This window comes from Pseudopodoces humilis, chromosome 11 (genome assembly GCF_049639895.1).
Source record: "Pseudopodoces humilis isolate 2021_Gansu_Grassland_sample_001 chromosome 11, ASM4963989v1, whole genome shotgun sequence".
Taxonomy (NCBI): Eukaryota; Metazoa; Chordata; class Aves; order Passeriformes; family Paridae; genus Pseudopodoces; species Pseudopodoces humilis.
Window position 1 is genome coordinate 479,469 of NC_142210.1, and position 17,557 is coordinate 497,025.

Consider the following 17,557-nt stretch of genomic DNA (forward strand, 5'->3'; position numbering starts at 1 on the left):
CTGTAGAAAACATCACCTAATTCTGCACTGCCCTGTGCCCAGGATCTGAACCCCCTTTATGGAACTGACCCAGAGCTGAACTCTACCTTCCTATGCAGACCATTAAATCCAAACACTCTCCTCAGGCTTTATGCCAGGTGCTCACACATGAGCACCAGACCAAGTTTTTCAGACAGCCTCAATGTATACATGGATTTAGGATCTCATCCTCAGTTCTGACCTGCTCTCTCCTCCCTCCCTGGCAGGCCAGGTTCCCATGGCTCTGTGACCCGAGTACTTCAGCTGACACTTTAGGATTTTAGCTTTTATATTTGTCATGTATCTGTAATCCTGCAGTTCTTTAGTGTGTAACTCCAAACTCCACACACAGTGTGAGCTGCTGCTTTCCCATTTTGCTCAGACACAGCAATTCCTCTCCAGGCCTGGCAATCAAGGACACCTCACTGCCTCAGGCCTGAGAGATGGAAACAAAAGGGAGTTGGGGGCAGCAAACTTGGGGTAAATGAGTTCATTCCCTGAAGCTGGAATTGGAAGATGAACCCCCAATGTGCAAATGGACCAAACTGATAAAAGTGTGAAAACCTGTGACCCATCATCCATTTTTGGTTGCAGCCCCTGGGGGCTTTGTCTGCACTAAATGTACCTGAAGGCCCTTCAATAAACAGAACTGCTTTATATTCCCTTGATTTTGTCTGGCCTCTGTTTTTAGGTAGCCCAAAAAGGAATCACAGGAGCAGTGTCAGAGTTGCTCAGCAGCTCATGGGTGGGCAGTCAGCCTTCCAGACGAATCACTTACTCCAGCTGCCTTTAAACACTCTTTTCCTTCTTCCTCCTCCCTCTTTTTTCAGAGCAGAGTTGTTTTTCTGCCTCTGGGGCTAAAGGGCAGGGAGGTAGTCATGCATGCACACATCCAGCAGCTAACGGTGTGTGATTCCCTCTGGCAGTCCTGTCAGGACTGTGGTGTTTGTATCCATGAGATGTCACTCTGGGAAAGGTTCTTACACCTGTTCCAAGCCCCTTCAGAATTCACAACCAAGAAATACTCATTACAACCCAAAAGTCTTTTCATTTCAATTCTCATTCCTGGCTGAATTTTTTTCTTTTTTTGAGAGCAGCCCAAGATAAAAGTCGGCTGTTGTCTTCCAAAAAAACACGTGAAGATCTCTGAAAAAATGAAAAAGATTCAAAGTCCCGCAGCCAAGATCATCACCTCTCCCTGGCCTCAGAAAACACAGAGTTTACCACAGTGCTCTCTCAGAGCAGCAGTCTACAAACCCCTCCTGTGGGAAATTCCCTCTCCTGGAAAGATTACTCCTTGGAGTTCCAGGCAGAGCAGACCACTTTCCTTCTCACCAGCACACTTCTGAACAGAGAAGCACGAGTAATTTCTCATCTCTCTTTTCCTTTTTAAGCATGCTTAGAGTTGAGCAGGATGCTTTGAGGACTGAACACAAGCCTCTGTGCTTCCAAGTCTGGCAACAAGCAGCAGGCACAGATACCTCCTCGGGCCTTCCAGGGAGAAACCCTGAATTACATTTGGGAGCCTTCAACAGGAACAGCCTCACATGAAGCTGCTGGAAATGCTCTCAAGTGCATTCCACATTATGGCTTACCTGATCTACAGAGCAGGCAATGAGCCATAATTATATATTCCACAAAACACAAGAGCCCTTGCTCATTGTCGTGCATGGAAGTAGTTCCTACTCAGCTGTCACCTTGGAAAGCAGGAACTGTTTAATCCTTACTTAAACCCTGACTCTCTTCCTCTCCTACAAGAGAGGCTCACACTGCTTTTCAGAGAATTCACCCATCTCCCTGATTTCTGCATGAACTTTTCCAGGAGAGTCAATCTGGACTGGAAATTCCTTCAACACTGCACACTGTGTCAAGTCTCAAACAGTAGAACAGGGGGTAATTAAAAGGAGCAGATAATTTTGACTGAAAGGCAGTGAAACACGAGCTCTGAGAGGAGCAGGGAAGGATTCCTTTGCAAGAAGCTGTGCTGTGATAAAAACCTCTATAAAAGCAGGTATCTTGCAGCAGGATAACGTGCTGCTGAGTACCCTGGTTGCTGTGCTGGGACTTGCTGGTAGCTGTGTTGGTGTAACAGAGCAGGTTCGTGGCCAGTCTCTCAGTTCTCCATTTGCAATACAAAAGCAACCCAGGTCTGGTTCCCCACACCTTCTGTCAGCAGCCATGAATGAACATGACTACTGAAAACAGTCCATACCTGCACATGGGCTTCAATTCTCCAACAAAAGTGTGGAAGCAATCTCTTTTTCTGCAGTTTTACAATTAAAACTCTTGCTGTTGGGGCTGTCCCCACTTCTCAGTTTGATTTTTAGAGCCTGTCCTCTCCAGCTCTCCCACACCCATGCTGCCCTCTCATACCCACATCCATGGGGAGAGCTGCAGCTCACAGTCTCCTCAGGCTCCCACCTTCTCTTTCCTTCCCTTTCCAGGACTCTTCCTCCTGTTTTGAGTGGTATTCCAGCTTGTTTTCCTCAAACTGTCCCCTGCCACATCCCACCCTCTGCCCAGCTAACAACATGCACCTTCCTTAAAAGTTACTCAGGTCTCCTCCCGCCTTGCAAAAAAGCAAACCAAACGCACATTTTAAGAGCTGGTCCACAAGTTTCCTTCTACCAACTTACTAAAATCACAGCATAATGTTTATAAAACAGATATCTGGGTTTGGGGCAATTATCCAACTGTGCTATATCTGTTACCTTCAATTTCAGGATTTCAAAGTTATGTAAAAGTACAAAATTTAAATACCCACATTCTTCATCAGCCTTATAAGCTTTTCATCCTCAAGGTATAGGAAATTCTCTGCTACCTAAGGATCTAAAAAAAGCCCCAAACCAAACCATCAACCCCTCCCATCAAATGAGAAAACTCCTGTGGCTGGAGAAGAGACCCTACATCACTCCCAGCAAGGCAGCAGTGCATGGCAGCAGATCCAGGAAGGTGAGGGCATTGGGGCTCCCCACTAAATATCCAAATTCCCTTCCCTCTGTGATAAGCTCCTCACCTGGAAGAACAGGGCAGTGAAATATGTGATCCTAAACCTCCACAGCTCCTGCACTGCAGCTCTAGTTTGGCACCTCCATTCCGAAAGCAGCAATTAGTGGTGCTCAAAATTATCTTCTATATTATCTTCTAATTATCTTCTAATCCCAGTAACTGGGATTCAGTCAGGTTCTAATACCCTCTATCTGGAGTGCCAATCACACCTCATAATTTTCTGGGTCTAATTGCCTATGAAACTCTGGAGTACTTGAAACTCCTGAAGCTGTAGTTTCAAATCCTTATTTGTGTGAAATAAAGTATAACCCTGGAAAGTTTTTACTCAAATAAAAGAAACTAGTATTTCATACACTTATAAAAACCTTACCTCCTAACATGAGAAAGTTTTGAGGGAAGAGGCAGAACAGTCCATCTGGAGATAATAATAAATCTGACAAGAGACAGGAATTGTAGGATTAAAGATAGAACTTCACTATATTGGGAAAAATTACTAATTAACTTGTGATTCATGCACCCTAATGGAGTTTGAGAACCCATCAGTGTCAGCAAATCATTGTCCCCTGAACATCATGGCTCACTGCCTCCTCTGTAGATCAGGAAAACACAGTAGGGTAAACGGGCATTTAAACAGGATGGCAAGAATGTTAAGGAGGAATTCTGCATTTTTACATGCCCCAAACAGGCAAGTTTCAAAAATGCTTTAAGGAAAATCTTTTGAAGTTAGTAACATTCACTTTTTGGGGGGACAAAATCTGACAAGAGGCAGCTTTTATTTATTCTTAATGAGACAAGACTGCAGGTCCTTCCACTGTTGACAGTAAGAAGCTCCTATCTCACTTTCCCACTAAAATCAGGGATGATGCCAGAGCCCAGGGGTGAGGTAAAAACAATTCTCCTTTCTCATGATCTGTGTCACAGGGCCCTCAGGCAAGGGCTCACGGTGTTCTGTGTTTTTGTGACACAACCAGGGCACATTTGATGAACCAGGACACAAATGCTAAAACGCTTCAAAATAACAGGATGAATGAAAACCTGCAGCATTTATTATGTATCAAAACACCAGACAAGGAAGGTATTTTTGTGTTTTTTTGTGTAAGAGTGAAACTCTTTAGCGAGGGGATACAACAGAGTTCTAAAACAACTGAGAAAAGCACACAGACCCCCTAGGTCACTATTTTAAGCACATTTCTATGCAATTATTTTTTACTATGCACCACCACTTAATAATTTGAAGAACCTTAAATATGACAGGAAGAATAATTTGGCTCCTGTTCAATGTTTAAATGGAAGCTGCCTGACATGGCTGAGGAGTCAGACATGCCTGTGGTTATCAAGGTGGCAGAGAGCTCGAGACAGAGTAAGGGAGAGGAGAGATGGGAAGTTAATCAAGGTGACCTTTCAATTTATTTTATCCTGGATCCATTTATTTTATCTGTGCCAGCACGAGAGCTTTGGGTTCCACCCTACCCTTAAAAAGTGTGACAAAGTTTGGTGACTACCAGCTTGTCTGTCTTTATCTCCTTATGCTCATTCTCTCCAACACTCACCTTCCAGTTTTCCAGACATTTCAGCATCATTTCAGTCACAGAAAATTGTGCCTTCATTACTGGAAGTAGTATGTAAGTGAATATATGGAAGTGCAGAAAGCAGCAGATACCTTATAGGCAAAGTTATTGCCATGAGACATCTGTGGTAGTAAAAAAGAAATTGAACATCAGTAGGAGAAGAAGTTTTGAGGTGAAAACACCACAGACAACTAAAAAACAGATTTTGGAGGGTGAGAAACACCCTTTGTGTTTTTAAAGCACAAAAGGCTGATCTGGACTACCTAAGAAATGAAGGATAGAGGCAAGGGCTACTGTAAGGAGAGCACCACATTCCTCCTACCAACTTCCCATCCAAGAACATCCAATCCAAGATGTTATAAATGCAAAGGCAGATTTGGGTTAAATAAAAACAATTTATTATAAAACAATTTCTATAAAAAATAAACAATGAGGAAAAACCACAATAAAACAAACAGCGCAGCGCTGGGTGGACAGGGGTCTATACCCAAAGGTATAGGTGTTCCCAAATCCACGAAGGAGGGTAGACTGTCCGGGGTTTTTATAGGGATTTTTAGCCTTGAGGCCAAATTCCAGGCAGGCACCATTCATCAACCGTCCTTGATTGTCGTATGAATTGATTTCCTGGCGTTGGAGAATAGAGTCGAATGGACGTCCGGACCGAGTCTCCTCATATGTAAAGAAGTTCTGGGTGGTTCTTGATTTCATTGTGGTTCAGGCCATCTGGATGGGATGGTTGGATCCGGGTTGGAGCCGATGGATATTTCGGCTGGATTTTTCCTTTTGTTTACCTGATGGCTTCCCCCAACGGTAGCCTGCAAGGCGGGGTGTTCAGGTCCGGTGATGAGTATCTCGTCGGAGCCTCTCCTTGTTGGCTTGATGTTTCGTGTCCTGTCTATTCTTCCCCGTTGATGGGCACCGAGCCTGTCCTTGTCAGTTTGATGAGTTTTTGTCCTGTCAGCTTGATGGGCCGTGTCCTGTCTATTCTTTTTCGTTGATGGGCGCTGGCTAGGATCGTTATCCTTTGAGTGGAAATTCGTGGCTAGATCTGGGAAGGGCTTGTGTGTCATACTGTACTTTATATTTTATATCATTATTGTTATATACATTTATTTAGATTTCTACGAATTTTTACAAGTTCATTTCTCACAGTCCCCCGCCTAATAATCCATTACATTAAAAATTCGTGTTATTTCATCCAATTCTGCAGGGGAGGACTATAATTTTTTTACTCACATTCATTTTCTTCCCAGTCCGTTAACGAATTCTCACTATATGCTTGTGCCAGGTTATATTTATTTTCAAAATTCTTTAAGGCTTTAATCACATTTTCGTTTTCTTTTTCCTCCTCTAATTTCATTAGTTTAGAGAGAGGAGTAGGTCTCCCTTGTGCTTTCTCAGGATCGATTGGAAGTGTGGCAATCTGCATTCCTTGCACAACAGAGTGAATTAGTCTGATGAAGCAAGGAATTAAGCAGGGAAGGAAAATGATTCCGGCAACTGAACAAGTGATGAAAAATACTAGCTTCTTCCACCAAGCCCCTTGCCCGAATATCTGGTCCCACCAGGAGGCTTGTAGGATTGAATTCCATTTTTGGACTGGCACATGAGCTACTTTTTTAATTTCAGCAGCCAATCCTTTTATTGTTTCTCCGTAATCGTCTATTTCCATACAACACTCGGATTCGTTGTATCTGCCACACACTCCTCCCTCCTCGGCTAGCAAATAATCGAGAGCTAGTCTGTTTTGGTACACAAAAGCTCTCATTTGTGAATGTTGTTTGGCTAGGAGTTCTAGGGCTTCTGAAGTGTGGTTAGAAACTATCTCTACCACCGCTTGCAATCTGATAAGTCTGTTGAGGAGATAAATGGGGGTTCTGTAACCCCAGCTGCCATCGTTTGCCCAAGTAGCGGGCCCGTAATATTGAATGATCCTTTTGGCAGGCCATTCTTCCTCGTTCCACTTCTGGTTGCCTCCCGCTATTGGTAGTTCCCGTTTTAATTCCCTCCTTTGTCTGTTTAATGTTTCAAAGAGAGGGGCTCCCAATGATTTACTCTCTGTTTTAGGTAGAGTAAAGAAAAAGGGTCGAATTATTCCAAGTGTGCAGGATCCTTTCCATTTTCTGGGTAGCTCGCTATAAGCCTTTTTCCCACATATCCAATATATACCATCAGGAGCTTCCCAACCCTTGTTCAACTTTGCCAGATCATCCCAATATTCCTTCAATCCTATTAGCTCATGGAAGGGATTGGCCCCAGAGTTTTTGTACCAGCAAAGTCCAATTATTTCCATCCATTCACAGTTATTCCCCCGGGAGCGACTCCAATAGCCCGCGGGTGGTTCAGGTTGCCAGGTTTTAGTTTTGCTTTCCGAATTCACCGTGAGTGTGCTTACACACGGGGTATAGCCTACTAAATCAGTGAATTCTTTTCCCTCTCTGCTAATGCAGACAGTACCGATTATTCTTTGGTCTATAACCCATCCCTCTGGTCTTTGTTTTGTTTTTGATATTTTAGAGCCTTCCCATTTTAGGAGTTGCTCTGGGGTTAGTCCCTCTCCCTTCCAAGGCCATCTTTCAGCTGATTTTAACCCGCCACAGATCCAACAGTTAGATAGACCTAATTCTGTGGCTATTTCTTGCATTAGATCTATGAAAAGATTCTAGTTGGGGTTTGGCAACCCCCAATTGCTGTATTGTTTCTCTAATTGCTCATAATGTTCACTAAGAGAGTTAAGCCTCTCCTGTTCTAGCCTCTTTTTCCGAGCTTCCGCTTCTCGCCTCTTTAACTCTAGGGTTAGTTGTTTTATTTTGTTTTCAGGGTCCACCCCTTCCTCATCCCTGGAGAAGCAGAATACTGGGTTGAATTGCAAACATACCCGGTCATCACTACTTTTTAACAAATCAAGGATTATCGGTTCATTATTAAAAAAAGCTTTTTCTTCATGTTTTAAGTTTCTACCTTCCCAATATACCTTCCCTCCCATGGTACACATTTTCAAATTCGCTTTATTGTAACATAAAGGGTTAACCACATAATATGCCAAAAAGGTGGATTGTCTTTTCCCCCCTATCCAGACCGTTTTGTTACATTGACTGCAGATTGGAATTGGGGGAATCATTCCCACTTCTCTCCTATACCTGAAATGGGAAGTTTCAGTCTTTCTTTTCATAGGAGTTTTAGACTGCCCGTCCTTAAGACTCGCCGCTGGGTGATAACACCAGATTTCCCCCTTTAGTTCACATAGATTATACTGAGTGCCATTGGATATACAAAACCCCCTTTGTTGTTCTGGAGGACAGTCGATTATTCGTCCGGCATTTGTGGTGGTCTGGCACCGCTTACACTTCTCTAGGGGAGGATCCCCCAGAGGCACCTCGGGGCTCATTCCCTTGGTCAAGCACATGGCTAGATTCAGGAACATCAGGATTCCCCACCGGTGTATCCCTCTGCCTTGCCCTTCGCCCGTATAAAAATATACGGCGGGGATTACCATCTTCCCGGCAGCAAGGATATTCTTCAGGGGCCCTTGTAGTTCTTATGGCGTATCTCCTTTTAAAGGTAGCCCACCGAGACGACTTAATCGTGTCTGTCCTGCACGGTACTTTTACTGTCTTTCGGCACTCGATTTCCAAAGCCTCTGCCTTGGAGTCTAGTTTCCCTCTTATCCCCTTTGAAAAAGTAGGAACCACTCAGGAGAGTCGAGTTCCAACAACCCCGCCCTGGTGGCAAGTATTAAGAGACGGCTAGTCAAATCCTGTTCCTTTTCTAGACACTTTGTGCACAATCCTTTAGGTTTGTACCCTCCCAAACAGTGGGTTACCCAAATCTGGTTACAATAGGCGCACTTAAAATGTATAAACGGAAAACAATTACATTCAGGGTGAATACAACTTATCTGATCGTTACTGTTCATTTGTGGTTACGCTGTAGTCTGATCTTTAGTTCTCCCGGAGGGGTGGTGACTTTCCACTTGGAGGTGTCGTATTCCTTCACTTTCTTTACCCGAGATGAGTGGGTCCAACCTTTTTCTGCGGTCCGGACAGCTGTGTCTGTGGTCAGGAGAACCAGGAAAGGTCCTTCCCAATGGGGGTTGAGGGGAAGCTCCTTCCACGCTTTGACGAGGACTTTATCCCCAGGCTGTATCTGGTGTATTGCAAATCCCAGAGTGGTGCTTTGGGGAATCAGTCCTCTTTTTCGTAGTTCCTGTAAATTTTTGTTGATAGCAATGAGATATGGTTGTATCTGTACATCCTCCACTTGGGGGTGTCCCACCGGCATTCCATGTTTGTATGGCATTCCGTACAACATTTCAAAAGGGGACAGACCCGTTTCAGAATGAGGCATTGTTCTTATATTTAGTAAAGCAAGAGGGAGGCACTTAATCCATGACATTTTTGTCTCTATCATGAGTTTAGACAATTGGGATTTAAGTGTCTGATTCATTCTTTCCACCTGCCCTGAACTCTGAGGATGCCAGGGAGTGTGGTATTGCCATCTGATACCCACAGCTTCTGAAGTTTGTTTTATAATTTTTGAAGTGAAATGAGTTCCTTGATCCGAATCAATACAGTCCACTATCCCATACCTAGGGATGATTTCTTCCAATAAAATTTTTGATACTGTTTGGGCCGTAGCCCTTGCCCTGGGAAAGGCTTCTACCCAGTGCGTAAGTTTATCAACTATTACTAATAAGAATTTATATCTCCCGATTTTTGGTAATTCGGTGAAGTCCACCTGGATCCTCTCAAATGGTCGGTATGAGAGAGGCCGCCCTCCCCAAACGGTTTGTTTGGAGTTGGATTTATTTACTTTTTGGCAAACCACACACCCCTGTACCTCTTGTTTGGCAATTTCAAAAATCCCCTTGCATCCAAAAAATTTCAGGAACTGATCTGCCAGCGCCCGAGTTCCCCAATGGGTCTGTTTGTGTAGTCTTTGTAACACTCTCCTTGCCACTCCCCTCGGGATCAGCTCCCTCCCATCAGGTAACCACCATTTTCCCTGTTTCATGACTCCCCCTTCTAACTCCTGATCCTCTAAGTCCGGTCTTATTCTGGTCTGCAGCTCCACGATCTCTGAACAGTTATGAACTAATTTCTCTAAAGGTTCACCGAATAAAAACTGAGCAGGATTTTGTGCAGAAGTAGTTTTTAATTCTAAACCGGGTGAACTGATTAAGATGGCTTCATATTTCAGGAGCCTGGAATCAGTCAGCCACTTTTCTGCTTTTTGCTGCAATATGTTTCTCACATCATGGGGAGTGTAGACTACCAGAGGAGCCCCAAAAGTTATTTTCTTTGCTTCTCCTACTAACAGAGCTACTGCTACAATTGCTTGTAAACACGTAGGCCAACCTCGACTGACTGGATCTAAGATCTTTGAAAGAAACCCTATAGGCTTCTTTTTGTCTGCCCATTCCTGAGTCAGGACTCCCTGTGCTGTTTGTCCACTCACATCCACAAACAACTGGAATTCTTTATTCGTATCTGGTAGAGTTAGTACCGGGGCAGTCATAAGGACAATTTTTAATTTCTGAAAATTGGACTCATCCTGTTCAGTCCACTTTAGTCTGTCAGTGTTTAATCTTTCATATAAAAACTTCACCTTTTCACTGTAACCCTCAATCCACTGCCTGCAGTATCCCAAGAGCCCCAGAATTTGTCTAATTTGCCTTTTTGTTTTTGGTGCAGGCAATGCGAGGATGCCTGCTACCCTCTCCGGGTCTAATTTTTTCTTCCCTTGAGATATCCAATGCCCAAGATATTTTATTTCAGGCTCTGTGAATTGCAGCTTGGATTTTGATACTTTCAAACCTTTCTTTCCTAGGAAGTTTAACAAGGCAATCGTGCTTTTTCTAACGCTTTCTTCAGTTGGTCCAGCTATTAGCAAATCATCTACATATTGCAAAAGCTTTGTATCGCCCTCTAAAGCAAATTGGGTTAATATTTGTTCTAAAGCTTGTCCAAACAGGTTCGGGGACTCCACAAACCCCTGGGGGAGGACCGTCCACCTTAGCTGTTGTTTGCGGTTTGTTTCTGGGTCCTCCCACTGAAATGCAAAATAATCTCTACTCCTTTCATCCAGAGGGCAAGTCCAGAAGGCATCTTTTAAATCAATCACACTATACCACACATCTTCTGGTGTGAGTCTATTTAGTAAAGTATAGGGGTTGGCCACCACCGGGAATCTAGTCCGGGTCCTAGCGTTTACCGCTCGTAGGTCCTGGACTAATCGGAAGCTGCCATCCGTCTTCCTTACAGCCAGTATGGGGGTGTTGTGTTGGGACATGCAAGGCTCTAAAGTTCCCCCTTTTAGGAGGTCATCAATTATTTGTTTCAACCCCCTTCTCCCTTCCATCGGGATGGGATATTGTTTGACTCTTATAGGGTCCTCGGAGTTCTCGATTTTTATTTTGATAGGTTTGATATCTAGCTTTCCTAACTCTCCTTTTGAATGCCATACTTTAGGGTTAATTCTCTCCTCATCCTTAGGAGTCAACCTAAATATTTTTACCACCAATTCAGAGTTTTTAATCAAGATATTAATTCTTAAAGCAACAATCATGTCCCTTCCCAGTAAATTGTAATCTGCTTCCTCTACTAATAGCAAATTCCCTAAGCAAATTTTATTTTCAGATTCTATTTCCACATCTTTTATTATAGGTACTTCAAAGGGGTCTCCCTTTGCACCGATTACAAAAACTTTTTCTCTGCTAGCCACACATCCGTATGGCAATTTCTGCAGGGTACTTCTCTCTGCCCCAGTATCTACAAGAAAACTTACCACTTGTCGTTGGGGTCCCACTTTTAACTTTATCAAGGGCTCCTTGGATGTTCTGGTCCCCAAATTAAAGAGCCCCTGACACCCCTAGTCTTCCTGAAAAATTTTCTCATCTTTTAATTTTTGTTTACAATTTCGCTGAACGTGTCCTACCTTTTTACAGTAGTAGCATTCAGGGGGTTCTTTCCATGGGGCCGGGGCTGCCCGGTGAGAACCTCGACCTTTCCCGGGTAGTGATTTAAACTTACCCTGCATCTGTTCTTGTTTCTGGACCTCTTTTACCGCTGTTACTAAAATTCTAGCTTGCGATTTCTGCTTCTCATCTTCTCTTCTCATGTACACTTTTTGAGCTTCCCTTAGGAGCTCCTGAAGACTTTTATCTTGCCACCCCTCAATCTTTTCTAATTTCCTCCTAATATCTTCCCAAGATTTAGCAACGAATTGTGTTTTTAACAGAACCTCCCCCACAGGAGAGTTCGGGTCAGTCCCAGAATAAATCTGTAAACTTCGCCGTAATCTCTCGATCCACTCAGTGGGTGGTTCCTCCTTTCCTTGACACTCTTTAAAAACTTTGCTAATGTTCTGGCCCCTAGGGACCGCTTCTCTTATACCTTGTATAATCATGCTCTTTAAATCCCTCATGTTCCGTCTGCCTTCCTCCGTCTGTGCATTCCAGCTCGGGCTTGCGCTAGGCCATTTCTGGTTACCTGGCATCCCCTGTGGATTGCGTCTGTCCCAGTCTCTGATCCCGGCTTGTTTAATCATTTCCCTTTCCTCCGGATTAAACAGTGATCTCAGGATTGCCATAAGATCGTCAAAGGTATAAATGCTACTCCCTAAAAATTCATCTAACCTCTCAGCCACTCCGAGAGGGTCATCTAACAACCGCCCCATCTCTTTTTTAAATGCTCTTACATCTCCAGAGTTAAGGGGTACATTCACAAAACCGATCACTCCCGGGGCCGTCGGTACTTCCCTAAGAGGGAACAACCGGTGCCCCTCTTCACTCTCTCCCCATTCATTATCTATCATTCTTGCTCTTAAACGGGTTCTACTTGCGGGAGGGGAATTGGTGATTGTGTGTTGCCTCCCTGTTATTAATTGTGGGAATTCTGCCGCCACCCGGTTGAAGGGAGGAGTCCCCTCCGTTGTATGGGAGGGTCCCGGTTGTGGCGGCTGGACCGGCAGGGACGGATAGGGTGTTCCCCAGCCTTGCGCAGAAAAAACCTCCGAGGAGGTTGCTGAGGTTACGGTGTTTACAGGCGGGGAAAGGGGAAGGGCTGCCGACATTGCTGCTGGCCCCGACTCTCCCGCTTGAGACACACGTATCTCAGTGGGTTGGTCTCGGGGGCCCAAGGGTGCTGTGGGCACTACTTGATCTGCAGAGGAAGGTCCCGCTGGTCCTCGATACGGGGGTGGTAAGTGATCGAGGGGTTCCCAGGACTCAGCTTTCGACTCACGTTTTTCTTTTTGCTTTATTGGAAATAGCCCTACTCTGACATTTACCCAGAGCTTAGCGTATTCCTTCTCCTCAGGATCTGAGGGGACTTTGTTCTCCACATAGGAGAACAACTTGTTACACGTCCATTTTTCAAATGTGCCTAACACTGGCCAATTGAGGTGACTTCTCAACTCCTGTCCTCCCCAAACCTCCATACAATAATGTATTAATTTTTCCTTTGATTTCCCCTTCCTCTGGGGACAATCTTCCCAGTGTTTTAGCATCCACCCCAAGGGACTTTCCAGTGGGATGTCTGGTGATTCCTCCCCCTGATCGGAGGAATCTTTTCCTGTGCTTCTTCCTTGAAGCTTACTCTTTTTCTGCCCCATACTTCGCAAATATATTCTTACCTTTCTTCGACTTCTCCGGGAGTCGATATCAGTTTCTGCGTTGTGTACTTAGGAATCAAAATTTGCCGATACTCACCTTTCAGCGAGCTGAGCTGAGGTCTCTTGTAATCGGAACTTTTGATTCTTCCCTGGACCTCTCCCTGGGTCCGTTACTAAGAGGGTTTACCAGCCTCGAGCTCGACAAGACGTCCCTTCCCCTCTTAGTACCTTGCGATCAGTTCCCGAGACACCCTTTGGTCTCAGGTTTTACGAGTGTGTGTCGAGGGAAAAAAAAACTTTCACTCTGTATCGCTTCCTTCGCGGCCAGCCAATTCCCTCGCGGGAGGATGGAAACGCGACCTTGAAGTCCGCACTCGCTTCGTGATCAGATCACGTCTCACACACTCGCCCGATCGCCCGCTCAACCAGCAGTACTTACAGCTATTTTCCTGCGTGGGTGTCCTTGTGCGCACTAGACGTTTTATGAGCAAAGTAAGCCGCGGCTTCCCGAAGGCTCCGTGCCTTCCGAGCTCTCCGATCCGGATTTTTCCTTTTTATTGTGGTTTTTACCTCCGCCTAAATTTGGTTCGGATATCGGAATGAACTACGGGGGTTCTCAACTCACCAGGCCGCCAAAATCAGCGGGGGTACCCGTCCTGGGCAGCGAGATTCCCCGCAGTTTCTCCGATCCGAGTCACGGCACCAATCTGTTATAAATGCAAAGGCAGATTTGGGTTAAATAAAAACAATTTATTATAAAACAATTTCTATAAAAAATAAACAATGAGGAAAAACCACAATAAAACAAACAGCGCAGCGCTGGGTGGACAGGGGTCTATACCCAAAGGTATAGGTGTTCCCAAATCCACGAAGGAGGGTAGACTGTCCGGGGTTTTTATAGGGATTTTTAGCCTTGAGGCCAAATTCCAGGCAGGCACCATTCATCAACAGTCCTTGATTGTCGTATGAATTGATTTCCTGGCGTTGGAGAATAGAGTCGAATGGACGTCCGGACCGAGTCTCCTCATATGTAAAGAAGTTCTGGGTGGTTCTTGATTTCATTGTGGTTCAGGCCATCTGGATGGGATGGTTGGATCCGGGTTGGAGCCGATGGATATTTCGGCTGGATTTTTCCTTTTGTTTACCTGATGGCTTCCCCCAACGGTAGCCTGCAAGGCGGGGTGTTCAGGTCCGGTGATGAGTATCTCGTCGGAGCCTCTCCTTGTTGGCTTGATGTTTCGTGTCCTGTCTATTCTTCCCCGTTGATGGGCACCGAGCCTGTCCTTGTCAGTTTGATGAGTTTTTGTCCTGTCAGCTTGATGGGCCGTGTCCTGTCTATTCTTTTTCGTTGATGGGCGCTGGCTAGGATCGTTATCCTTTGAGTGGAAATTCGTGGCTAGATCTGGGAAGGGCTTGTGTGTCATACTGTACTTTATATTTTATATCATTATTGTTATATACATTTATTTAGATTTCTACGAATTTTTACAAGTTCATTTCTCACACAAGACAATTGCCTCACGTCCTTCCATGGCCAGTTCCTGTGGACTCTGGACAGCCCAGACCTGCAGGCCACCTTTACAAAGAATGAGGAAGGATGACGAAACAAATGGTTTTCACAAAGAAGCCACAGGAGAGCAGAGAAAAAATATCTCACAACCAAAAATGTAAGACAGCTAATGAAATTCCCAAACAGAGAGAAAAGAAACAAACAAAAAAAGGAAATATGCTGATGTGGTTTGTAATTCTAGTCCTGCCACCGATGTTACAGGCACTGTGACTTGCAAGTGCCTCTACTTAATAGAGTTCTTTTCTCTTGTCAAGATGAGTAAAATACACACAAAAGCAAGAACAGGCCTGGGGCAGAAAGGCCCTAACAAGCAATTGCTAACAAATGGCAGATCACTTCATGAGGAGACAGTAAAGCCTGTTGGGTTGGCATGCAAGTAGAAATCTGTATTTATTGCTGTAATTGTTCCTCCCCACACTGTCCCTGTGGGTGTATGGTTTGATTTTCTTGTGAAAGTCCTTAAATGTACATGTAAAAATCCAGACAACATGCACACATCTCCAGAGCTTGGCTGGCAGGCCAGCAGCCATCCCTGCGGGAGGACACTGCTCCAAAAAAAGGAGGACACCCCAAAAAAAAACCCCACACCACAAAGATCAGCTTGGCCAGAGTTTTTGTCACTGAGGCTTGTCCCTGTCTCAGTGTGCTGCCCTGGCAGAGCTGGTCCTGCTTTGTCCCTCCCTGGAGAAGGCAGCCTCGTGCCTTTCACCGGCTGTGGCATGGCACAGCACACACCACTCACCAGGAAAGAGTCAGACAGACACCCAGACAGCAAAAAATTACCTCTAAATTACTGAGATGCTCCAAAGAAAAACCAAAAAGCCTGTACATGTACTCAGAATAATCACTGTTTCCAAAAGGTTATGGGTGTCTTTCTCTAAGGGCAACACGAACAACTAGAGATGAGGCCATGCCCATGAGGGCCAGGAGTTCAGTTTTGCATTTTGACAAGCTTTTCCAATGGAGAGAAAACAACAGTATTCAGAATAAACACATGAAAAGCTGTGTGGAACAGTTGTGATGAAGGGTCCCTTGATAACATCAGCTAGGCTGCTCCTATCAAGGAGTTTCTCCTCCAACAGGACCCCTGTCTTCATTTTCACCTCCAAAACAGCTGAATGTTGCTCGTTTCAGCTGTTCCAGAAGGTCAGACTACCCTCAAAACAGACCACCACATACCCTTAGTTCTTTGTATGATGACAATTAATCATGAGTATAACCCTAAAAATCAGCAGACACCCAAGTCTGGAAGGCTGCACACCTCTCCCAGCAGCACAGTTCCCCAAGACCCAGGTTCTCCAGCCAGGGAGAAAAGCCTCCATTAATGAACTCCAGTAGCAGCATGGCTTTGGCATTTCCAACAACACAAAAGGAATGATCATTCACTGACCTAGTAAAATATAAAAGCCCACATGAAGTTGTGGCTAATTGGGTTAAGTTTATAAATTCTCACTTAGCACCTAAATATTTGATATTAAGGAAAGAAAAGAACCTATGAACAGCAGGAACCAGTCCTGATGGGAGCTGCTGTAGTATGGAAAACAGCAGAGCATTCAGCAATTTGGCTGTGAGCTCTTGTTCAGAAAACAGTGTCTGGCACTAATAATCCAGTCCCACAGAAAGGGCTCCACAGGAAAGTTATTTACCATCTCAAAAAGGCTGTATGATTTATATGTGTTGTCACTGTGTATGCCAGAAAACTGATGAGTGATTACCACATATTTACTTGAGGATCAGGTATCCAGCCTGAATTAACTGGATTAAGTCATCTAGAATTTCTTTACCATTTACAGCACAACAGAGTATAGCATTTGGTTTAAGTCAATAAGGAACTTTTAAATGGAATCCAGTAAGAACCAGAGTATGTTAAAGCCACTTGAATTAAATCCTTATTATTTATCACGATTATTCATTGCACAAACATCTGGATTCCACGACCATAATGTCATAGAATATATTAGTGGGGAAGAACCAAATAAATATACAAATAAAGTCTAGTTCATTAAACATTTGCAAAGTATCCACTCCCAGCTCCTAGAGGATAGGTATTCAGCTTTTCCCTTGTGTTGTTTAAACACAAGTGTGTGATTAAAAAGTGTCTCAGTTCTGCAGCTCCCTGTGCCGAGGTCACAAGAAACCTGACTGAGATACTGCATGCCCTCCACCTCTGGAGACAAACCTCCTGTGAAGCAGGAATGGGAGTGGGCCAGGGTAAGGCAGGGACATGAAAGCACTCAGGAGTAAAAAAGCTTATGAGAAGAGCATCACCAGAGAGAGCGAAGAGAGTAAACTCACCTTGGACAAAGAATTTCTCAGCCATAACAAACAGTATCACACACAAAAGCTCCTGCTTGTGCTACAGTGTGGTCTGACCAATAAATACTTACTCATTTTAGGCTTGGAGATACTTGCAAAATCTGAACATGCATAGTTTCTTTTCCAAGCCACTTACTTCCCAGCTCAATTAAAGCAGACAGGGCCTTGCTGGAGAAGCTTTCCCCACTTGAACCTCTGATTGCTTTAAGAGATACATAGCAATGATCTATTAAATACTGCTCAATTTATGAATATTTCATTGACTACACCCCCTCTATTTGAAGTTTATGAAGTAACTGCTATAGTAAAACTCAAAACTGCGACACTGTGCCGGATTTATCCCCAGCCAGCTCCCGGCACCGGGCCAAGAATGGGCTGCTCCTGGAAAGCAGGGCAGCTTAGGGCCGATGCTCTACAGCACAGGCTCTCCAGCATTGAGGGCAGGAGCAAGGACAAGGGAGAG